The following is a 23,953-nucleotide window of genomic DNA, read 5'->3' on the forward strand; positions in this document are numbered from 1 at the left end:
CGCTTGAACCCGGGAGGCGGAGGCTGCAGTGAGCTGAGCTTACGCCACTGCACTCTAGCCTAGCGACAGAACAAGACTCTGTCTCAAAAAAAAAAAAAAATAAAAAATAAGAATAAAGAGCTTTGTGAAGATCAGGCCCCCAGGGACCAGCTGGGATGCTGACTTGGTGAGGCAAGTGTGGGTGGGGGTGACTCTGGATGTGCTGGTGTTTGCAGGAGTGAGCAGCCACCATTCCTTCCAAGTTGACCTTCTGGGGCTCAGGGTCTCCAGCTAGTGGCTCTCAGGGGGTGCTTCAGAGCTCCCTGAAAAATGGAAGTTCTTACTCTAGGAGTGGGGACTGTGTGTTCTTTTGCGGGTGGCTGTTGTAGATGGGTGTGCAAGCCTTGTGAGGGCCCTGTGGTTTCTGGGCCTATAGATCCCTCTTCCTTGCTATGAGCCTGCACCTCCAAGGGATACCTCACGTGCCTCGGGCCCCACTCAGGGAAAACAGGTACCAGCCTCAGCTTCCTCCCTGCTGGGTTGAAAGGCAAGGTCTGAGCCTAAGCCACCAGTGGCACCTTCGTGCCCGCCACTCGAGAGTTATTTGAAGCGAATGAGCCACAGAAGCAGAAATGCCTGTGTTCCTGATTGTTTATTAATGGGGCACAGCAGCAACTTCGTTTCCATCTGGAATTATTAGCACCACCAGTTGCCACTGTTTTTTTCCTCAGGGAACTATTTAAGACCCAGGATCAGGCCAGTGCGCATTCCAGGGGCAGGCTAAAAGCAGCAACAAATAGGAGAGAAAAAAATTATATAGTCTTACCAGTCACCACCACGCAGCTGGGCTGGGAATCCATGAAGACGGAGTGGGAGCTCACGCTGCACCTCCCTGGGTCAGGCGGCGGCCCAGCGGCCGGGCTCTGCGTGCTCTGAGCTCCGGGCACCTTCTCTGCCTGGCCGCGTGCTCGCCGGGGACCGCTGTGGAGCGGGAGCCCAACCCCTCCTGGCCGCCCGGCTTCCGTAGCGTTCTGGGCCCCGAAAGGCCAAGGATCTAGGGGAGGGTGATAAAGCAATGCCCCTTGAAAGCAGAACGATCCAGCTCAGGACAGCGGGTTGGAGCGCCAGCAGGGACTTTCTGGACATTTGAGTCTGGGTCACTTTGTTTTTCAGGATGGTTCAAAGGTGAGCTAAGGGTTTGGCTACCAGCTGTCCCGGTTTGCCTGGGACAGAAGGGTGTCTGGGACGGAACACCACATGGTGCTCAAAGAGGTACTGTCCTAGGAACTGTGGGCTACCCTACAAGTCGTTTACTTCGATCTTATTTTTTCCTCTTTAGTAATCCCCGCTCCCTGCCAGAGCCCCTTATTGTGTTTGGCCATTATGATTTGGTAAAATTTGATTGCTCTGAAAACTAATTCCACAAAATATGTGAGATGTGAGCAGAAAAAAAAGAGAAAACCATAGATGAATCTTATGGCGCCTGCCTTTAAAATATTGATTGCAAGCACCGCTGCCTAGAGCTGTGGGTCCTCAGGGAAGTTAACCTCTGTGCTCAGGTTTCCTGTCTTGAGAAACGAGGATCACAGCACCGGATCCTGTATGGATTCTTTCTGTGCCCCAGGCACTGTCCCCAGCTTCATCAGCCCTGAGGAACAGAGGCTTGCCACCTAGCTAGCGTCTGTGCAGGCTTGCTAGCTCTGTGCTCACCACCCTGCGTTCTACCTGCGAAAAGTGCTTGCTTGACACTGTGCTGGACTCCTTAAACATGCCACTGACCGTGAGCCACAGCCGTGGCATGCCACCTGGCTCTGCAGACAGTCCTCTTTTTCATTGTGTCAGAATAACTGAAAAAGGCTAACATTTGAGGCTATTTCCTCTATTGAAAAAGCTGTTTTCCAATATCTTAATCTTTCAGAGAATTCTATTTAAAAGCAAAACAAACTTTTGGCCAGGTGCACTGGCTCACGCCTTTAATTTCAGCATTTTGAGAGGCCAAGGTAGGAGGATAGCCTGAGGCCAGGAGTTCAAGATCAACCTGGGCAACATGGCAAGACTGCTCAATTATCTTTTTCAAAACGTGGTATACGCCCATAGTCCTGGCTTCTCAGGGAGGCTGAAGCGGGAGGATCACTTGAGCCGTCAGTCATAACTGCACCTCTGCACTCCACCCTGGGTGACAGAGTGAGACCCTGTCTCTAAAAGTATTCTTAAGCTTTTTTTTTTTTATCTGAAAATACTTTTTTCCTAAAGCTGTATATTAAGAGGAAGAAGACCCATGATTCTCTGTCCCCATCTAGGTCTGGGGAGAAGCTCCCTTCAGGGAAGCAGGCAGAGCCTCTCAAGCACCCTGCGGCCTCTAGAGAGCTCAGTGTGACAGCAGGACCACGTGGCTCCATCTGCTGAATTGTCCTCCTGATATAAAGCGCTCCCTTTTAATTGGGATCACCCCCGCGGATTAGACCCCACTTAATGGCTTTCTAGGATTCTGAACCAGGAACAATTCCCTTTCATTGGCTCCTGGTGTGGGCTGCAGGCCTCTTTACAGCCAACAAGTGGGAAGCGCCATTTGCTCCCACTGGTCTCCCACTCCCTGCCCTGAGAAGCTGGGCCCACCTTGCCATGAGTGGGATGCAGAGGATTTTGTACTTTGCCTCATTTCACAGAAGTTACCCAGTTTCTCATATACCCCGGATGCACTTGTAGACTTGGTCTCTACCTCCTCTGGTTAGCAGCTCTCCTGGCTCCTATCACTTACCTAGTTCCATCATGGTGTGTCCGGAATCGGCGGATTCTTAGTCTCACTGACTTCAAGAACGAAGCTGCGGACCCTGGCGGTGAGTATTACAGTTTTTAAAGACAGCGTGTCCCGAGTGTGTTTCTTCTAATGCTCGCATGTGTTCGGAGTTTCTTCCTTCTAGCTGATTCGTGGTCTTGCTGACTTCAGGAGTGAAGCTACGGACCTTCACCATGAGTGCTACGGCTCTTAAGGTGGCGTGTTTGGAGTTATTCGTTTTTCCCGGTGGGTCCGTGATCTGGCTGGCTTCAAGAATGAAGCTGCAGACCTCCACGGTGAGTGTTACAGCTCATAAAGGCAGTGCGGGCTCAAACAGTAAGCAGCAGCAGCAACGTTTATTGCAAACAAGCAAAACAACAAAACTGCCACAGCCCCAAAGGGAACTCCAGCAGGTTGCTACTGCTACCTGGGGGGGGGGGGGGGGAGCCTGCTTTTATTCTCTTATCTGGCCCCACCCACATCCTGCTGATTGGTCAATTTTACAGAGAGCCGATTGGTCTGTTTTACAGAGAGCTGATTGGTCCGTTTTGACAGGGTGCTGATCGGTGCGTTTACAATCCTGGAGCTGGACACAAAAGTTCTCCACGTCCCCACTAGATTAGCTAGATACAGAGTGTGGACACAAAGGTTCTCCAAGTCCCCACCAGAGTAGCTAGATACAGAGCGTCGATTGGTGCATTCACAATCCCTGAGCTAGACACAGGGTGCTGATTTGTGTGTTTACAAACCTTGAGCTAGATACAGAGTGCCCATTGGTGTATTTACAATCCCTTAGTTAAACATAAAGGTTCTCCAAGTGCCTTCCAGACTCAGAAGCCCAGCTGGCTTCACCCAGTGGATCCCGCAGCAGGGCCGCAGGTGGAGCTGCCTGCCAGTCCTGTGCAGTGCGCATGCACTCCTCAGCCGTTGGGGGCTCGATGGGACTGGGTGCTGTGGAGCAGGGGGCGGCACTCGTGGGGGAGGCTCAGGCCGCGCAGGAGCCCATGGCGGGGAGGGGAGGAGGCTCAGGCATGGCGGGCTGCAGGTCCGGAGCCGTGCCCCGAGGGGAGGCAGCTAAGGCCCCGCGAGAAGTCGAGCACAACAGCTGCCGGCCCAGGTGCTAAGCCCCTCACTGCCCGCGGCCGGCGGGGCCGGCTGGCTGCTTGGAGTGCGGGGCCCGCGGAGCCCACGCCCACCCGGAACTAGCGCTGGCCCGCAGGCGCGGCGTGCAGCCCCGGTTCCCGCCCGCGTCTCTCCCTCCACACCTCCCCGCAAGCTGAGGGAGCCGGCTCTGGCCTTGGCCAGCCCAGGAAGGGGCTCCCACAGGGCAGCGGCGGGCTGAAGGGCTCCTCAAGTGCCGCTAAAGTGGGAGCCCAGGCAGAGGAGGCGCCGACAGTGAGTGACGGCTGCGAGGCCTACCAGCATGCTGTCACCTCTCAATGGGGGCTTGGCTTCCCCTGCACAGTTAAAGGAAGAGATTGGACCATTAAGAAATGCATACTTCTTTTTTTTTTTTTTTTAGATGTAGTCTCGTTCTGTTGCCCAGGCTGGAGTGCAGTGGTGCGATCTCGGCTCACTGCAACCTCCGCCTCCCAGGTTCAAGCAGTTCTCTCCCTCAGCCTCCGGAGTAGCTGGGATTACAGGCACCTGCCACCAGCCCTGGCTATTTTTTGTATTTTTAGTAGAGACAGAGTTTGACCATCTTGGCCAGGCTGGTCTTGAACTCCTGACCTCGTGATCCACCTGCCTCGGCCTCCCAAAGTGCTGTGATTACAGGCGTGAGCCACCGCGCCCGTCCAGAAATGCCCACATTTGTAAAGTTGGTTGCTGCTAGGGTCCAACTCTGCTATCAACATTCACCGATGAGGTCTGGGAATGGGAACTTGTGTTTAAGGAGACTCCTTAAGTGCAAAGACTGCCCATCTTTAACCGTACTACTTTTCTGATAACAAAGCTGAAATTTTCATCATTTTTTTTTTATTTGACAGGAGCTATTCTTATTTTAACTAAACTGGAATGTGTCCTGGAGTTTTCACTTCCCCATAATTCACTTATTTTTTTCTGTTCTAAAGTTTTCTCTAATTTTGAAATTAATAGAAAAAACAACAGACATAAAATATTTTACTTAGTCACAGTGATATGTCTATTTTTGTATTCATTCACCTCCCCTCTCCCCACACAAGAAACCCCCAGCACATTCCTACTTTCTGGAATGAAAATAGCTCCGAGAAGTATGGATTTTGAGGTTCAACATCTGCACTTTTATTTCTTTTTCCATTGTAAAAACAAATGGTCTCTAATAATTGATGTCAAACACAGTCTTCAGGCTGATGAAATACAGTAAGCCTGAGAACGAATAAGGCAACTAAATGGAGCTGTTTTATTTAACAGAGAGCACAGTGATCTTCCTTACGAGCAGGATTCCCGAGAGGAAAATGTTTGTAATCAGATTTGACTCTAGGATTAAGAGGGCAAGATGCGACCCTCTTAGTGAACCGGAAAGTAAGCAACAGTACACAAGTGTTCTCACCAGGGACAGCAAATGGGAGTTGCCAAGATTACAAGATCCCAAGACCTAAACTATTTCACGTGCTGAACTAAACTCAAAACTTTGTGGGATTTGTTTTAAATTTCTCATTGGCAAGTGGTGACTTCCTGCTCTCGCAAGAAAAATGATTAAAGGGGTTTGTTTACTGTCTCTGACACAAACAGCTCTTACAACACATTTTGTACACTTAACATAAATGAAATTTAATCAAACTGGTCAAATTCCTTTGGGAGGTGGGGAGAAAATAAATCAATCAGCAAGAAGCACTTGTGATTTCCAAAATAATGATAACATAAGTCTTTCTCCATGTCAAACATCACTGTTTCCAGATAAGCGACTTAGCTCTACTATAAAACACAACCCATAGCCAAATTGCTTCTTGTCAAAGCACTAAGGGATCCTCCAATAATGTCACTCTACCAAGGCAGATTCAGAACTCACCCTCCTCTATACCTCTGCCTCTGCAGCTTTGTACGCCAGCAGGGGCCAGCCAGCACACGATTTCTGAAAAGGGCCATAAAATAAATGAATAAATGTAGTAGGCTTTTTTTTTTTTTTTTTTTTTTTTTGAGACAGGGTCTCACTCTGTGGCCCAAGCTGGAGTGCAGTGGTGCAATCTCGGTTCACTGCAACCTCCGCCTCCCGGTTCAAGCAATTCTCGTGCCTCAGCCTCCTGAGTAGCTGGGATTACAGGTGTGCACCACCACACCCGGCTAATTTTAGTAGCGCCTGTAGTCCCAGCTAATCAGGAGGCTGAGGCAGGAGAATGGCGTGAACCTGGGAGGCAGAGCTTGCAGTGAGCCGAAATCGCATGCTGCACTCCAGCCTGGGCGACAGAGTGAGACTCCGTCTCAAAAAATAAAATAAAATAAAATAAATAAAATAAAATTCCTGGTAGTTTTCTGTGATATATCACAAGGTGATATTTCTGTTACATTTTGTAGGAGAAGGATTTGTCTTTATTTTTCTTCTGTCTTATATTTTTCCCTCAGACTTTTGCTAAGCCTTGATCACTTTTTTTTTAGGGACTACAGCTCCTTGACTGCAAAGTAACAACTGTTGCAAAAGGAAGTTTTCTGTTTGTTAAAATCCAGTAGCTTGTTAGCCCTATTGTTTAAATACTGGATTTTTCTTTCAAATTTCACAAATATCTTAGGAATGACTGGAACATTTGTGTTCTTAACACTGAGGAAATTCCTGTGTAGACAAATGAGGCCAGATGGAGGGTGCAGCAGAGAGCTTAATATCCTCTTGGAATGGAAGGGGGGCCACACTAAAACATGCACCAGGCCTTCGAGGGGCCGCTATTTTCCGGTATACACATGTAAGAGGCATGTTTCTTTTTTCCTTGATTGGGGCCGAGGGTAACTTTCGTGTCAGAAGTGAGTGCTAAGTGGCTGAGTAGGTTTGGGAAAGGCTTAGTGATCCAGCTTATTTATAGACAATCCCATTATAATATTTATGATCATTGATTTTTAAAAATTACTGGACCTCTTAAAAATGGTTGGATATGAGACTGGTATATACTGAAGCTAATAACTTTCTCTTTTTAAAGAGGTAGTGTCTCTCTCTGACGACACACAGGCTGGAGTGCAGTGGCACTGTCAGAGCTCACTGCATCCTCAAACTCCTGAGCTCAAGCGATCTTCCCACCTCAGCCTTCTGTGTAGCTGGGACCACAGGTGTGTGCCACCATGCTTGGCTAATTTTTTAATTTTTTCTTTTTTGTAGAGATGGAGTCTTGCTATGTTGCTCAGGCTGGTCTTGAACTCTTGGCCTTAAGCAATCCTCCTGCCTTGGCCTCCCAAAGTGTTGGGATTACAGGTGGGAGCCACCTCTCGGGGCCTAAGAGTTTTCTTATATATCAGCAATAACTAATTCTAATGTAATTGGAGAAAACAGCCCATCCACAATGCCCTTCAAATATCAGAAATCTCTAGGAATAAACCTGGCAAGAAATGTATGAGATCCTTTTGTGGAAAACTGTGGAACTGGCGGGGTGCGGCGGCTCACGCTAGTAATCCCAGCACTTTGGGAGGCCGAGGCAGGTGGATCACCTGAGGTCAGGAGTTCCAGACAAGGCTGGCCAACATGGTGAAACCCCATCTCTACTAAAAATACAAAAATTAGCCAGGTGTAGTGGTTCATGCCTGTAATCCTAGCTACTTAGGAGGCTGAGGCAGGAGAATCACTTGAACCCAGGAGGAGGAGGTTGCAGTGAGCCGAGATCGCACCATTGCACTCCAGCCTGGGCAACAAGAGTGAAACTCTGCCTCAAAAAAAAAAAAAAAAAAAAAAAAAAAAAAGAAAAAAGAAAAGAAAACTGTGGGACTTTAAGAAAAAAACATAGAAGACCCGAATAAAACAAAGGATGCCATGTTCTGTAACGGGAAGATTCGAAACTTTAAAAATGTTAATGCAAACCGATGTTAAAGACTAGATGCAACTGGCTTGCCTTCCCAGATATCCAAATATATGCTAAAAGCTAGGGTAATTAAAATAGTGCAGTGTTGTTGTAGAAATAGGAAAACTGTCAATAAAACAGCTAGAATGTATATGAGAATTTAATATACGGTTAAAGAGATAATTCAAATTAGTAGCAGAAAGAATATACCATTTAATGGTGTGGGAACCATGATATACAATCAGATCCGTTCCTTATGCCATATAGGTCAGTAAATTCTGATTGGATTAAAATTCAAATCTGAAAATCAAGACAGTAAAAATACTGGAAGTAAATTTAGAAGAATTATTTTCTAGTTTTGGAGTAGTTTCAAAATACTCATGCGAGACGCAAAATTCAGAAACTAAAAGGAAAAGAGGAGGTATTTGACTAATACTGACTTTGGATATAGGAGTTGAATGAGAAGCAGGGAACTTTTCAGTTCATTATTCTTTATATATACTGTATACACACACACACACACACACACACACACATATTTTAAAAGAACTGTTCAAGCTCTATACATGTAATTTTTTTTTTTTTTTTTTTTTTGAGACGGAGTCTCGCTGGGTCCCCCAGGCTGGAGTGCAGTGGCGCGATCTTGGCTCACTGCAAGCTCCGCCTCCCGGGTTCACGCCATTCTCCTGCCTCAGCCTCCCGAGTAGCTGGGACTACAGGCACCCGCCACCACGCCCGGCTAATTTTTTGTATTTTTAGTAGAGACGGGGTTTCACCGTGTTAGCCAGGATGGTCTCGATCTCCTGACCTCGTGATCCGCCCGCCTCGGCCTCCCAAAGTGCTGGGATTACAGGCGTGAGCCACCGCTCCCGGCCCTATACATGTAATTTTTTAAAAACAAGAGAACTTTAAAAAATGTAACAAAAACGTACACCAAAAAAGGTATACTTCTTCATACCTTGAAGAAATATATTTTACATTTTTACAGCAGACATTAATGAACCTTTAGTCCTGTGTGTCTGTGGCTGACTGCCACAATTACTACTTGAGACCGTCACTACGACAGTTATTGTTACTACTTGAGACCGTCATTACAGGACTGAACGAAAGGACAAACGTAGAAATGATTAAAAAAAAATCTGTTTTAAAGGAAGGGGAAACAGGGAAGAAGGGAGCCCCTGCTTCTAGTGAGCAAAGGCAGCCCCCCGAGCTTCCACAGCCCTTCGCATTCATTGGGAGAATGAGCAGGGAGGAGGCGGTAAGACTGGTCAGCTGTTTGATTATCACAAGTTCTCATTCCTAACAGGCTTCAGTTGTGTCTAATCATAAACACTTGCACCTGGGTGGTGACTGCCCTCAGCAGTCCTTCTGGGCGGCAGACACAGGTTGTCAGTTTGCCGACATCCTGCTCTCATGAGAAACAGTTTGCTGCTTACTCACGTGGCCTCCAGTGGTTACTGAGTTGATCACGACCCTCAATCTTTCGGCCCCTAAGAGCCGCAGGGGGGTGGGGAGGTGCCAGCCTGCTGAGGCCTTTGGGTTCCTAGGCTGCTGGCATTTTAAAACCACCACTGTATTCCACCTCCCCTTGGATAACACCCAGAAACAGGCCAAGAAGAAATACAGGAGAAAAAATTACCTGCTGTTGGTTATTTCTATTTCAAATGAATACTAGCTGAACATTTACTAAATGACATTGTCAGGTTTCAGCAAAAGCGGCCTGTAATAGTTGGGTGAGGACAGGGAAAGACTTTGAAATGGGCAGAAAAGATTACGGGATGTCCTGCAGGTTCAGTGTGCTTTGGCCTATTTTTCAACTGTCTAAATTTTCACCGCCAAAGTCGCTAAAACCGCCTCCGCCGCAGCCTCCTCAAAAGCCGCCGCCGCTGCCGCCAAAGCCGCCGCCGCCGCCGCCGCCGCCGCCGCCGCCGCCGCCGCCGCCGCCGCCGCCGCCTCCTCCTCCTCCTCCTCCTCCTCCTCCTCCTCCTCCTCCTCCTCCTCCTCCTCTTTCTCCTCCTCCTCCTCCCTCACCTCCTCCTTGCTTCTAGTAAGCTTACTGGAGTGAAACTTGAACGTTTTCAAAAAAAGATTCATGCAAATGATTCTTGTCCAAAGAAACAGAAATAATAGAAGTGTGAAGGGGCGTGGGAGGGGGTTGAGATGTGCCGCGTTCAGGCCCGGGGCACTGGCGAGGGTGGGCGTGTGTGAGTGGGGGGTGGGGGCGTTAACGGTGTCTTCTCCCCACAAATGAAAGAGAAATAGTAAATTCTCCTGGGGGTGGCGAATCAGGTGGGAAGGTGGAGCCAACAATCTTTGCAAACTCTCTGGGGAGCCAGGGGTTGGTAGCTGGGAAGACTGTTGGGTGGTGACCCTGGGGGAGGGGAAGGGGCCGGGGAGCGGGGAACGGGGGCAGCCCCTGGGGAGGAATGGGAGAGGGAGGAGGACGCCAGGGGCACTGGGACAGCCTCCGGGGCGGGGCGCGGCGCCTCCCGAGCCCGAGGATGGAGGCTGAGGCCGCCCGTGGAGCTGCAGGTAAGGGGAGCCGCTCTGGCCCGGCCCAGGGCCGCCCGCCTCCCTCCCCGCGCACCGCGACAGCTCCTCCCCGCGTCTCGGGTTTCAATGGCTCGACCTGCCTGAAAGCCCCGGGCCCCCGCGCTGCAAGAGGATCCCGTAAACAGCGCGCGGCGGCCAGGGAAACTTTCCCCGGAGCCGGCGCCGGGGTGCGGCGAGCCGCGCACCTGTTGTTGCCTCGGGACTGAACTGCAGCGGCGGACCGGCGGGCGGGGGGCCTGGACGTCGAGTGCGGGGCCGGCGGGGCTCCCGCACTCACCCTCGGGAGCGTTTAAGTCCCTCCCGGGAAGAAGGGGGAGGAAATGCTCGGGGGAGCCGGAAGAGGCACTGCCAGCATCAACTCCACGCGCGCCCCGGCCTCGGCGCCCGGCCTCGGTCACGGCTTCTCTCGGAGGTCCCCCGGGGACACCGGGCGCCGGGACTGACCTGGGCTTGCTTCCCAGGCGCGGGAGGGTGGGGAAGTCCCTGCCTTCCCAGGGTCTCCGCTGTCTCGTCTGTGAAATGGGAACCGCACAGTGGGGGAGAATTCTTTACGGCCGCTCGGGTTACTGCCAGCGCCCCTTCCGCCCCCGCCACCTTCCCTGGGCCGGGACGCCTCGGCTGTGGTCGGGGGCGCAGAGGTGGAGCGGGTCGGGGTCGCCGGAGCCCGGGCTTCGTGCCATTTCTGGCCCTGGAGCGCGCGCGTCCCCGAGCCTGTCGCTTCCCGGGCCCCAGGGGGTGCCATGCTTGGCCCTATCTCCAGAAAACCAGGCAGAGCGGGTGCACCTTCTGAATCTGAAAGCACGTGAAACAAAACACCCCAAAGCCCATCAGCCCCTGAAGTGCTCGGATAGGAGCAAGAGTAGCGCCCTTGGATGCTGAGAAAGTGCCTCTTTACCTCCTGCCCCTTCCCTTCTCCCTGTGGGGACATGTGGCAGGGCCGGGTGTGAGAATGAGACCCGTTTCCCGAGGGAAGGAGGGCGCGGTGACCGGCTGTTCCGGCCCCTTACACGTCCAGTCCGACCCGTTAGGCGCCCTGGCCGCAGGTGGCCCGCCCTCCCCAGCAGCAGCTCAGCCGCACACTGGCCACTTTCTCCCGCCACACGTCTCGGTAGGGAACAAAAAATCTCATAAAGCCTCCTCTGCCTTTTCTTGGAAGGCAACTTTAGCGGCGAATTACGCTCTTTTATGACTTGCTCCAAAAGCTGTGACTTAGAGTTGCTTTTCTACTGATTTTAGGCGAGTTAAGGAGGGAAGGTAGCTATTAGCCAATTGTATGGATTAGTTACATTTTTCGTGGACGTTTTAGTTGGCCTAGAGATTGAGAAAGGGTTTTTTGTTTATTTGTGTGTTTGTTTTGAGACAGAGTCTCTGTCACCCAGGCTGGAGTGCAAAGGCGCAATCTCATCTCACTGAAACCTCCGCCCCGCCCCCACCCCCTCCCGGGTTGAAGCAATTCTCCTGCCTGAGCCCCTCGAGTAGCTGCTTCTACAGGCGCCCGTCACCATGCCCGGCTAATTTTTGTATTTTTAGTCGAAACGGGGTTTCACTTTGTTGGCCAGGCTGGTTTCGAACTCCTGACCTCAAGTGATCCGCCCGCCTAGGCCAGGCTGGTTTCGAACTCCTGACCTCAAGTGATCCGCCCGCCTAGGCCTCGCAAAGTGCTGGGATTATGGGCATGAGCCACCATGCTCGGCCAAGAAAGGTTTTTTGTCTTTCGTTTTGGAAGGGGACATACTATTTCTTTTTTGATTGTTTTCTCTATGCTTCTTTCTAGAAAGCTGGGTTTCACGGTTGTGGATGGCAAGTACTGTTTCCAGTTTACACGTTGGAGAACTAGGACGAGGAAAAAAAGTGATTTGCTCTTTGAATCTCATCTTCCTCATCTACAAAATAGAGGAGATTTTGCCCACTTAGGGGCTTATTGTAGAGCAGTATTACACCGAGGTTCTCCCAGAAGCTCCTCCCTGCCCCTAGGCCTGTGAGTGATTTCATGAGTCAGAGGGTTCCTTCCAAGGATTGCTTTAGAGATCTGTCTTACTCTACCCAGTCTCCTTGCCTTTTAATGGGAAAAGTAATGGTAATTTCATCTGCTGGAAAAGTATAGTTGGCTTAAAACAGTTAAAGGATTTTCCTGTATTTATTTCAACTTTTGCTGTGGCTTTGATGGTTACTGATGGCCAAGATGACACACAGCAGTTGCACATTAATCATTTCAACATGTGCTACGTCCTAATGGATTGGAGTTTTACATAGCTGAACCACTGCCTGAACTTTGGTAGCCTCTTTCCAAAAAAGAGCTTGAGCAAATCATGTCTACTTGGGAATCTGATTTCCTGTAGCAAGGAAGCAGGAAGCTAAGAATTAGGCTTTCCGGTAAAGCTGTATCCCAGGTCCCGCGGCGCTCAGGTGCTGAAACACAGCGAGCAGGCGCACGACATCCCCTGGGAGCTGTGCTGTCTGCATAGGGCTCCTCACTGTTGGTGTGTCTGGTTTCCAGGAGGCAGGCGTGCTGTCTGAAGAGGCTTTGGAGGTAACCCAAATAATTCAGGTCTCGACCTGCCCCAGGGCCACACACATGCATATGCTCTCTCTGTCTCTCTGTCTGTCTGTCTGTCTCTCTCTCTGTCTCTGGATTTCTCAGAGTGTGTATGTGTTTTTAATTTCCCCGATGCTGCAGACCTTCTTAGGTTCCACCAGACCATCTGTTGCTGTCATTTCAGCTTGGAGTGCAGTGGAAAGAAAAAAGAAAGACATAGCCCGATTCTGTTACCACCCTCATCCTTTACCTTGGCCTTCCAACATCTATAAGAACTTAACCTGCCTTGTAAGGATTAGATGAGACTGTGTGCATAAGAACCGACCGCCAGGCCCGTGGCAAAACTGAGAGTAGATTGTGGAGAAAGCCATTTGTTCTGACCTCCTCCTTTCTGTTTACATACAAAACCGAAGCCTTTGTGAGAATTGTGTATGTTATGACCTTCATTTAGGAAGTCAGTTAAGTGTTTGAATTTGGAAAAGTTGGGTGTTCTGACAATTTGCACTGGTAATAAAGCAGAGAGGGGCCAGTGCGGTGGCTCAAGCCTGTAATCCCAGCACTTTGAAAGGCCAAAGTGGACGGATCACCTGACGTTAAGAGCTCGAGACCAGCCTGGACAACATGGCGAAATCCTGTCTCTACTAAAAATACAAAAATTAACCGGGCTTGGTGGCGGGTACCTGTAATCCCAGCTACTTGGGAGGCTGAGGCAGGAGAATCGCTTGAACCTGGGAGGCAGAGGTTGCAGTGAGCCGAGATGGCACCACTGCACTCTAGCCTGGGTGACAGAGCAAGACTCTGTCTCAAAAAAAAAAAAAAAAAAAACAGGGCTAGTAGACTAGAAAGATAGCAGGTGAGGAGGAAAATTGAGGGTGACTCAGAAGCTTGGGTTTGGGGACGGGGAACAGGGACAGTGGTGACACCCATAGAGGAACTGGCTCTCAGCGGGGGAAATGGTGCAATAGAGACATAGTGATTTCAGAGTGTTTCAGGACATATACCTCCCATTGCAGATATGAAGAATTGGGCAAAAACTCTAACTCCCGAGCTTAGGGGGAATTTAAGTGCTAATTCTAGAAAAGCCAGTGCCTGCACCTGAGCTCTGAGGGACCCCCTGTTACTTAGTGGAGAGTGAGCAGAGCAGATGGAACCCCGGGAAAGGCTGTCTCATCCTTTGGAGCATGAGAGTAGAAGAGGAGCTGAGGACAGGGGCAGAAAGCTCAGAGAGTGACAAGTGCTGAGGACCTGGTTTTGAGACAAGGCCCCAAAGGAGGAGAGACCAAAAAGGAAAGAGGCCAGGGGCGGGCCTGATGCTGAGGGAGACTGAGACGTGCAGGTTTGGAGAGGCCCAGAAAAAGATCAGGGAGGGGAGAGTTGGTATATCTCGGGACGTTGAACAGGGTTGGGCACAGCTGCCATTTCCAAAGGGTTTGCGGGGATAAGAAAAAGGAGGAGGCTGAGCTTGAAGCATTAGGGAAGGTGGCTTTTCCTTTGTGTTTCTGGGTGGGGGAGGCTTGAATACATTTTTAGTAAACGAACCTTTAGGAACAGTTTACTATATGCCACGTATGGTGCTAAGCCCTTTCCTACATTACCTTAAATGATTTTAACAATAAATAGTAAACATGGATCCAAAAGTTCCCCCTTATCCAGGGGGATATGTTCCAAGACCCCCAGTGGGTGCCTGAAACCAAGGACAGGACTGAACCCTGTATACACTAGGCACGAATTTCTCTTTCCTTCTTCACAGACAGCTTCATGGATAGAAATTTGTTCTTACTGCAGATCTTAGCAAGCTCAGTATAGGATTTTTTTCTTTCTTTCTTTCCTTACTAAATTGAGAACTTTCACCTTTTCGCTTAAAGAAAACACTTTACTAGCTGGGCATGGTGGCTCATGCCTGTAATCCCAGCACTTTGGGAGCCCGAGGTGGGCAGATCGCTTGAGCCCAGGAGTTTGAAACCAGCCTGGGCAACATGGTGAAACCCTGTCTCTATAAAAAAATGCAAAAATTGGCCAGCTGTGGTGGTACACACCTGTAGTCCGAGCTACTTGGGAGGCTGAGGTGGGAGAATCACCTGAGCCCAGGGAGGTTGAGGTTGCAGTGAGCTGTGAATGGTGCCACAGCACTCCAGCCTGGATGACAGAGACTTTGTCTCAAAAAAAAAAAAAAAATATATATATATATATACACACACATATATGAAGGAAGGAAGGAAAGCAAGCAAGCATCACTTCACAGCATCTCTTTGGCATTTCCGAATGGCCAGCATCCCTACTTTTACGCTTTGGGGCAGTGATTAAGTAAAATAAGAATTACTTGAACACAAGCACTGTGACGCCAGGACAATTAATCTGATCACTGAGATGGCTCCTCACTGACTAATAGACAAGGAGCATTGACAGTGTGGATCCGTTGGACAAAGGGATGATTCATGCCTCCGGTTGGACAGATCCGGATGCCTCGAGATTTCATCATGCTACTCAGAACAACATGCAATTAAAAACTTTCAAACTGTTCATTTCTAGAATTTTCCATTTAATATTTTCAGACTATGGCGGTCTGCAAATAACTGAAGCCTCGGAAAGCAAAACTGAGGATAAGGGGGGACTACTGTATTGTTATGATTCTCATTTCACTGGTGAGGAAGCTGAGGCACAGAGATGAAGTAACTTGCCTAAGGTCACCTGGATAGTAAGTGGCAGTGTGGCCATGGGGTTGGTGGCGGTTTGACTCCCAGAGAAAGGAATCTGTCATGAGGGTGAGGTTCAAAGTGGATGCTCCCTCCCCTCCAAAAAGTGGGGGTCCCCTCCAAAAAAGTGGAGGCCCAGAAAGTAAATAATTTATGATTCAGTTTCTAAGGGAACTCCTTCAGAGATGACCTCATGGAGACATAAAATTTTAAAAAACCAGAGGCAGGTGGATCACTTGAGGCCAAGAGTTCGAGACCAGTCTGGCCAACATGGTGAAACCCCATCTCTACCAAAAAAATACAAAATAATAGCCGGGCACAGTGGCTCATACCTGTAATCTCACCTACTCGGGAGGCTGAGGCACGAGAATTGCTTGAACCTGGGAAGTGGAGGTTGTAGTGAGGCAAGATTGCACCACTGCACTCCAGCCTGGGTGACAGAGTGAGACCCCATCTCAAAAAATAACAAAAAACTCTCCCAAACCAAATAGTCTTCAGCCATTTTGGATCTTCTCTAGTCCATGGTGTGTAAGTGTCTCTGTAGGGGAACGTGGACCCAGCACGTCTGGGATTTCAGTTCTTGGGGAGCCGGGTCTCACTGGGGACCATGGGCAGGGACTGGGCTGGATATTTGGACTCATAACACTGCCACAGACTATTCCCATTCCTTCATCAGTGTGAAAGGAAAGGATGAGGTGGCCTCTGAAAGTCTACCTGGCCATGGAGGTTGTCAGTTACTTCTCACCCAAGCAGATAGTACAGTCTGTGAGGGCAGTACCCATGCTGATCCTCTAGCCCTAGTGCCCTGCCTGTACCTGGCACACAGCAGGCACTCCGTGAGCGTGGAATGGAGGAAACATTTCCTGTTAGATGCTGCAAAGACCCTCATAGGTTCTGTGGTTGTAGGAAAGTGTGCTAGGAGGGATTTTTTTGTGATTGGGTGTATCGACGAGCTGGCTTGCCACCACCTGGCCAGGGCTCTGGGCAGCCCATCCCCTAGAATGTCTTTCCAGGGGTCCTGTTCTTCCTGGGAGGGCCGGGTCCACAGTGAGTTCCCCTGATGGCCAAGGCGTCTGTATTTCCATCTTCTGTTGTGATTCCTTGCCATGTAGTGGCATCTACACTAGAGATGGCTCTTATCACCCCCTTTCTACACATCAGGGGCTGTAGGATATCTGTATGAAATGGGATCTCCACAGCATAAGATGGCTGGTGTCCTGTCCCTCTCCACATGGGTCCTGCCATGGCCTGGCAGGACAGAGTGAATGACCAGACTTGGATAGGGTGGTGGCAGGGCAGTGGATGCTGAGTGTTGTCGTTTTGAACTTTGAAGCCCTAGTCTGGCGGCCAGCTGACCGGCCTTTGCTGGGCTCCTGACATTGGCTGGCTGCTGGTTCCTCTGGTATTCAGATTTACAGCTTAGCCCTGGGAAATTCAGAGGATTGTAGAAAATGGCTGTTTTGTGGTATAGAAAGAAACTTTAGGGAAAAATGTAAATGCTTGGTCAGATGCCCCGGGGGTCACATGACTTTTAAAGTCAGGGTTGCTGGAAGGCTGGGGAGCAGTTGCAGGTCAGTGACACCTGTTGGACCTGAAGGTCTGGGACTTTGGCACACAACAGTGGTGGTTTAGAAATGCCATGCCTTCTAGTGTGCCCACCTGTGGTTGTTGGTTTGCTTTTCCTAGGCCAGCAGTCAGCAGGCTTGGGCAGAGGTGGGGCACACAGGCTGCGTGAATCCAAAGGCCACTGTTGAAATCCAGCCATGTCCCTCCACCCACCACTGCTCTTCTCCCTGTCTTTCTTTCCTGTCCCATTCTCTGGTCCGCTCTGTGCCTTCTCACTTCAAACCTTTTGCATTCTATATCCTCAGGCAATGGCTTCATTTCCCTCCTAAGAGGAACCTGCTCAAACCAATGGCTATTAACTCTCAAGGCACAGAAAACTTTCCATGCTTCTTTGCTCTTCCAAAGCAGGGCAGCCACAGAACCACCAGGAACTGCCCTGAGGCTGAGGCCTGGGAGTGCCTGGGGAGGGCAAGAGGGGAACTCCTTGTGATGTGTGTGTGTGTGTGTGTATATGTGTGTGTGGAGGAGAGGCTCCCATGGCCCAAACCCTCATAGACCACTTGGTTTCCTTTACTTGCAGAAATTAAGATAAATGTGTTTTTTTTGGAAACCGAGTCTGTAACCACAATTGGTAAATTCCATTAACATAGAGAAAGCTGCATTCATTTCTTCACTGCATTTTGCAATGAAGTTGATTTTACGGAGTCTTCATTGCATAAAGCTCCTCCCAATACTGCCCCCCGTCCAGCTGTGTTCTATTAGACGGGTACTTAGCAGATTATTTTTGGTGTGTGCATGTATGTGGCAGAGTTGTATAATATTCAAACAGCGAATTATGGTTGGTTATTCATTTTGACCTTTATGTTTCCCAACAAGTGATTTGTGTGATACACGTATACTGCCCACATTTGACCTGCTGGAACATCTTGAAAAAAAATTTTTTTAAGCTGTGCAGGAGGAAAGATATTGCTTTGTTTTTTCATAATATATGAATACTAAATTAAAATATTATTAAAATATTTAAAAATACTTGGGGTTAAAAAAAAAATCTCTCCTCCAAAAGAAAAGTCTAGTTATTTGTTGATGAATATCTGCTTTTAAGAATAACACTTAAACATGGTTATTGGCAGATCATCTTCTCTTCATTTCTTGCCTTCTTTTATTTGTTTATTTATTTGACGGAGTCTTGCTCTGTCACCCAGGCTGGAGTGCAGTGGTGCAATCTCGGCTCACTGCAACATCCGCCTCCCGGGTTTAAGTGATTCTTGTGCCTCAACCTCCCAAGCAGCTGGGATTACAGGTGCCCACCATGATGCCCAGCTAATACTTGTATTTTTAGTAGAGACAGAGTTTCACCATGTTGCCCAGGCTGGTCTTGAACTCTTGACCTCAAGCGATCCTCCTGCCTTGGCCTCCCAAAATGCTGGGATTACAGGCGTGAGCCACGGCGCCCTGCCTGTTTCTTGCCTTTTAAATGAGTTGAGATTCCCTTCACCTCTGCACCAGTCCCATTTTTTTCTCTCTCCTTTGAAATTTAATACCTATGTTTCTATTCTTTTAGAAGCTAACTTAGAAATCTTAATATGCATGTTTCACTTTATTTTGAAATCAATGATTTTTAAAGCTTTTTCTGGAAAAATATAATGTTCTTAGAATGCTTATACTCCAATTACTCCTTCTCACCTTGTGTACTACTGTTTGTAGCACCTTAGTTCTGTTATGACTTTTTTAGCTCCTCAGATTAGATGCTTGTGTTCTGTATTCTCAGCATTTTAACTTAGATTTATTCACGTGTTGATTTTGTTGTTGTTCCCATTTCTTCTTGACTGTCACCTCTTTTTTGTTGTTGTTGTTCGTTTAAATTCTTTTTTTTTTTTTTTTCTGAGATAGAGTCTCGCTCTGTCACCCAGGCTGGAGTACAGTGACGTGATCCCGGCTCACTGCAACCTCCGCCTCCAGGGTTCAAGCAATTGTCTGCCTCAGCCTCCCTAGTAGCTGGAATTACAGGCACACACCACCATGCCTGGCTAATTTTTGTATTTTTAGTAGAGACGGGGTTTCACCATGTTGGCCAGGCTGGTCTTGAACTCCTGACCTCGTGATCCACCTGCCTCAGCCTCCCAAAGTGCTGAGATTACAGGCATGAGCCACCGCACCTGGCCTTAAATTCTTTTTTCTTTATTTTTGTCTGACCAAGTTAACCCAAAGAACCCATCTTTGAGCTCTGAGATTGTTTCCTCAGCTTGGTCTTCTGCTGTTAATACTTCTGAGTGTATTATGAAATTCTTGCCGTGAGCTTTTTTTTTTTTCAGCTCAATCAGTTTAGTTTGGTTTTCTTTCTTTCTTTCCTTTCTGTCTTCCTTTCTTGATGGAGTCTTACTCTGTAGCCCAGGCTGGAACGCAGTGGTGCAACCTCGGCTCACTGCAACCTCCATCTCCTGGGTTCAAGCGATTCTTTCGCTTCAGCCTCTGGAGTAGCTGGGACTACAGGCACCCGCCACCACGCCTGGCTAATTTTTTGTATTTTTGGTAGAGACGGGGTTTCATGGTGTTAGCCAGGATGGTCTCCATCTCCTGACCTCATGATCCGCTCACCTCGGCCTCCCAAAGTGCTGGGATCACAGGCATGAGCCACCGCGCCCCCTTCCCTCCCCTCCCCTCCCTTCCCTTCCCCTTCCCTTCTTTTCCATTCCCCTCCTTTCCTTTTTCTTTCTTTGATTTTCTAGTGTGGGTCCTAGGACTGAAGATCACATGTTGTCATGACTCCTGGAACTGCAAAACTTGGAGGGGCACTGGGAGCCCAGGTGGGGGCAAACCAGGGAGGTACAGGCACCTGCCCAGAGAGAAGGCCTCTCACTGCTCTCTGAAGCCTGGGCCAGCCAGGAGGGGAACCTGTGACCCACCCATAGTTCCATTACCAGGCTATAGCTCCTGGGCCATCCTCCTGCGGCTGCCTCTGCTCTCCACCCTCCCTGGAGGCTGATGCTGAAAGAGGGGGCCAGAGGCCTGGATACTGATCTCCCTCACTCATGCGCACGCCCTCAGCGGAGGGAGTGGGGCCCGTAGGGACGATGATGTCCTCTGGATGCCGCCTTCCTGGATTGTTCATTTGGAACTTCTCTTCCATTTCTAGTTTCCCTGTGATGCTCATTTTAACCAGATGGCACTTGCTTAGCAGTTTGGAGGAGAAGACCTGTTCCCCTGCAGGTATGGGCCTTTGGGATCGTTACCCTCTCCAGATCTGGCAGCTCCATCAGGTGGTGGCTCTTTCTCCAAACGTCCTTGACACCTTTAGTGCTCCTCCTTCTACTGTGCCCTCTGGTGAGCGGGGGTTTTCTGCATCTGTGGTGACCATATTTCTGAACCCAGACGAATCATGGGTATGAGAATTCTTGGGGTGTTCAAGGGAACAAATATTTATTTATTTATTGAGATAGGGTTGTACTCGGTCTGAACTCACCCAGGAGTTCAGTGGCATGATCGTGGCTCACTGCAGCCTCAACCCCTGGGCTCAAGCTATCCTCCCACCTCAGCCTCCCTAGTAGCTGGGACTAAAGGCACATGCCACTATACCCAGCTAAATTTTTGTACTTTTTTTTTTTTTTAAGAGATGGGGTTTCACCATGTTGCCCAGGCTGGTCTCAAACACCTGGTCACAAACGATCTGCCTGCCTTGGCCCCCCAGAGTGCTGGGACTGCAGTGGGAGCGGATCATTGAAATTGTGGCTGCCCTGAGAAGCCAGGGGCACATGGCAGTTGTACCTCTGCTGGGGCATCCTGGGAGCTTTCCAGCGATGGGACTTCCCTTTCGGATATGGTCAGACTAGTTGCATGCCTTTTTATTTTGCTTGTTACCTAGGTTTCTCCCTCATGAAATTCACTTATTTCAGTTACCAAAAAGTACTTTGTAGATAATGATGGGGGCTTCTTACATTGATGGCCCAGAAATGCTGGAAGATGTAGGTTAACCAGATGGCCCAGGCACAAAAGCCATATCCACACATTCTAAACAGGGAGAGTGCTGAGAGCCCACCCTTTGCTTTGTTTCTGGGAAAAAATATTGCCTCCTTCCCCCAAGAAACTGATCTGATTTTTCAGTGTGACCGTCAATGTTCATCTACCCTAAGGATACTCAACTCTATTTCATGTTGTTGTGCAAATAAAGCCTAAGGGTTGGTGAGAGGTTCTGGCTTCCCCTAAAATACTCACTCACTGGTTGTGAACTCTTCTGTGAGAGGTGGATTCTGAAAGTGAATGTGTGGCTCTTGAATACTGGGATCAACACCAGCTGTGTTGGCAGCAGAACTTGCAGGGTTTTAGGGAAAGAGACCTGGGGCAACAAAGGGAGGGTAGCTGGGCAGAACGGGGGTGAGTGGGGCGGAGCTGGAATGGGGAAGGCCAAGGTAAAGATGGACCAAGAGCTGAGACTAGCTGAGGAGCCCTGGTCTGCATGGCTGGGGCAAGTCTGGCTCAATCTCAGCTCACTGCAACTTCCATCTCCTGGGTTCAAGCAATTCTCCTGCCTCATCCTCCTGAGTAGCTGGGACTACAGGTGCCTGCCCCCATGCCCCGCTAATTTTCGTATTTTTAGTAGAGACAGGTTTTTACCTCACTGGCCAGGATGGCCTTGATCACTTGGCATTAAGTGATCCACCCACCTCGGCCTCCCAAAGTGTTAGGATTACAGGCATGAGCCACCATGCCCAGCCCCTTGAACACAGCTCTTTAAATGGTTTATTTAACAAATTCTTACAAGAGTCTACAATGGGCTTGACTTATGTGGAGGAAAGATGCCTATTGTGGAGGAACCCTTACAGTGGACTTTTTTTTTTTTTTTTTTTTTTTTGAGTCAGGGTCTCACTCTGTCACCCAGGGTGGAGTGCACTGGTGTGATCATGACTCACTGCAGCCTCGACCTCCTGGCTCAGGTGATCCTCCCACCTCAGCCTCCCAAGTAGCTGAGACCACAGGTGCACACCACCACGCCCAGCTAGTTTTTTTATTTTTTGTAGAAATGGGGTTTCTCCATGTTGCCCAGTCTGGTCTTGAACTCCTGGGCTCAAACGATCTGTCCATCTTGGCTTCCCAAAACCTGAAGCCAGGCCAGGTATGTTAATTTCCTCGGGCCCCCATGTCAAAATACCACAAACTGGGTGGCTTAAATGTTGATCATTTTATTGTCTCACCTTTCTAGAGTCAGAAGTCTGAGATTAATGTGTCAGTAGGGTTGGTTCCAGGCATTTGGAGGTGGGGCACTCATATTTCCTTCTGAGGGCTGTGCAGGAGAGTCTGTTCCATGCCCCTCTCCTAACTGCTGTTTTGTTTTGTTTTGTTTCTCTTTCCACCATCTTGTGGATGCAAAAATATAAACTGACCCAAGAGATTCATTATTTAGAAAGTGATGCCTTACACCCAGGATTTAGTCAGTGGCTCTTCAGGTTGTCATGTAGAAAGCAGCTTTGCTGGCTGCCACTTTTGATCAAGGGCTAAACTCTGAGGGTGACATGCCACTAAGGAGCTGAACAGAGCCTGGGTCCTTGTAGCAGAGGCTGGTCTCCAGTCCTGTCTGTTCTTCTTCTTGGGCACACAGCTAGGCTACATTCCCTAGCCTTCCTTGGAGCTTAGAATAATTCCTAGCCAATAGCATTTGAGTATAATTGAGTGGGCCACCTCCAGATGTGGCCCATTACAAGTCACATTCTCTGCCTCCAACCCAGGTTACTTCAGGTAATAATCCTTCTGCCTAGAAAGGTTGGGCACCCTGATATGCACAAATCTGCATTAACTTCACAGATGACTCAATTAGCAGGTGATGACTTACAGGCAGTGTTCATTACGGTGGCCTTTCTAGTTGTCATCTTCCCAGATGACATTTTTAGAATTTCATCTCTACACTTTCCAAAAACACCACTTGACACCTGTGGGTTTTAAAATGAAATAACCTCAGATATGAAATAACCTTTCCCCAATCCATTCATTGTAGTTGGAAGCTGGTCTTACTAATGGCAGGGTGACTGTAACACTTGGTTATGAACCAGGGTATTGCCTCCAACCAAGCCTTAACAATCTCATCCTCCCTTTAGCCTTCCATGATTAGACCTCAACTCATGAGAACTCTTGCCTTGCTCACAAGTGGAAGTAAATGCTCATAGCTCTAGAAATCTCCCAGGAACCAGACACCACGGAAGCTAGAAAGGCTAAGGGAGTCCAGTCTTCCTCTAAACTGGCCAACAGAAGAGTGGTGGAAAGAGAACAAGCTGCAAACCAGACAGACCCAAGCTTGAATCTCACCTCTGCCAAGCTACCAGGTATGTGAGTTTTTCCAAGTTATATCACTCCCCTGATGCTCAGGCGCCTCATTTGAAAGATGAAGCCTCTTCCTATCTTACAAGGATGAAGCATATGGAATGGAAAGCCCTCTGTCAATGTGGTTATCTTTGGAAGTGATTGCAGCTCTCTTGCTTCATTCTCGCACACCTCTGGAGCCCTTGGTCTCAGTTAGAATCCCAGCCCTGACACTTAATGAGGTGTGTAACTTGTCCAAATAATCTAACTTCTTTGTACTGTTTCCTCATCTTTAAAAAGAGGACAATAATAGCACTACCCACACAGCACTGTTGCAAGGATTTAGTGAGTTAAAGTGTGCGTAGTACATACAGCAGAGCATGTAGAAGTATCCAGTGAACTGTTATTATCATATGAAGAGACTATTTGGTTGATCTCGTCAAGGACAGAAAGCTCCTTGGGGCTTGAAACCTTGCCTGTATACCAGTTACAGACTTCCTTTTGCTGTTAAACCCAGTCCTTAGGATGCTCAGTCAAATCCTGTGGACTTACTGGCTGGTCTGCTGACGTGGAAACAAGGTGGGGTGTGAACCATCTCCAGGCGAGTAAACTT

General features: G+C 48.9%; 1 long non-coding RNA gene across 2 annotated transcripts; it reads left to right on the forward strand.

The window, feature by feature from the left end:
• Window positions 1-2,975: 2,975 nt before the first annotated feature.
• On the forward strand, window positions 2,976-23,363 carry LOC104002454 (uncharacterized). 2 transcript variants are annotated; one of them, XR_010151817.1, is made up of 3 exons: window positions 2,976-3,051; window positions 20,189-20,262; window positions 23,139-23,225. It is a non-coding gene; the product is annotated as an uncharacterized LOC104002454 (long non-coding RNA). The 2 variants fall into 2 exon arrangements; XR_008539417.2 differs by lacking the exon at window positions 2,976-3,051 and adding an exon at window positions 10,130-10,239 and having other exon boundaries at window positions 23,139-23,363.
• The last annotated feature ends 590 nt before the right edge of the window (window positions 23,364-23,953 follow it).

The sequence above is a fragment of the Pan troglodytes genome, chromosome 16 (genome assembly GCF_028858775.2).
Source record: "Pan troglodytes isolate AG18354 chromosome 16, NHGRI_mPanTro3-v2.0_pri, whole genome shotgun sequence".
In the NCBI taxonomy this organism is placed as follows: domain Eukaryota; kingdom Metazoa; phylum Chordata; class Mammalia; order Primates; family Hominidae; genus Pan; species Pan troglodytes.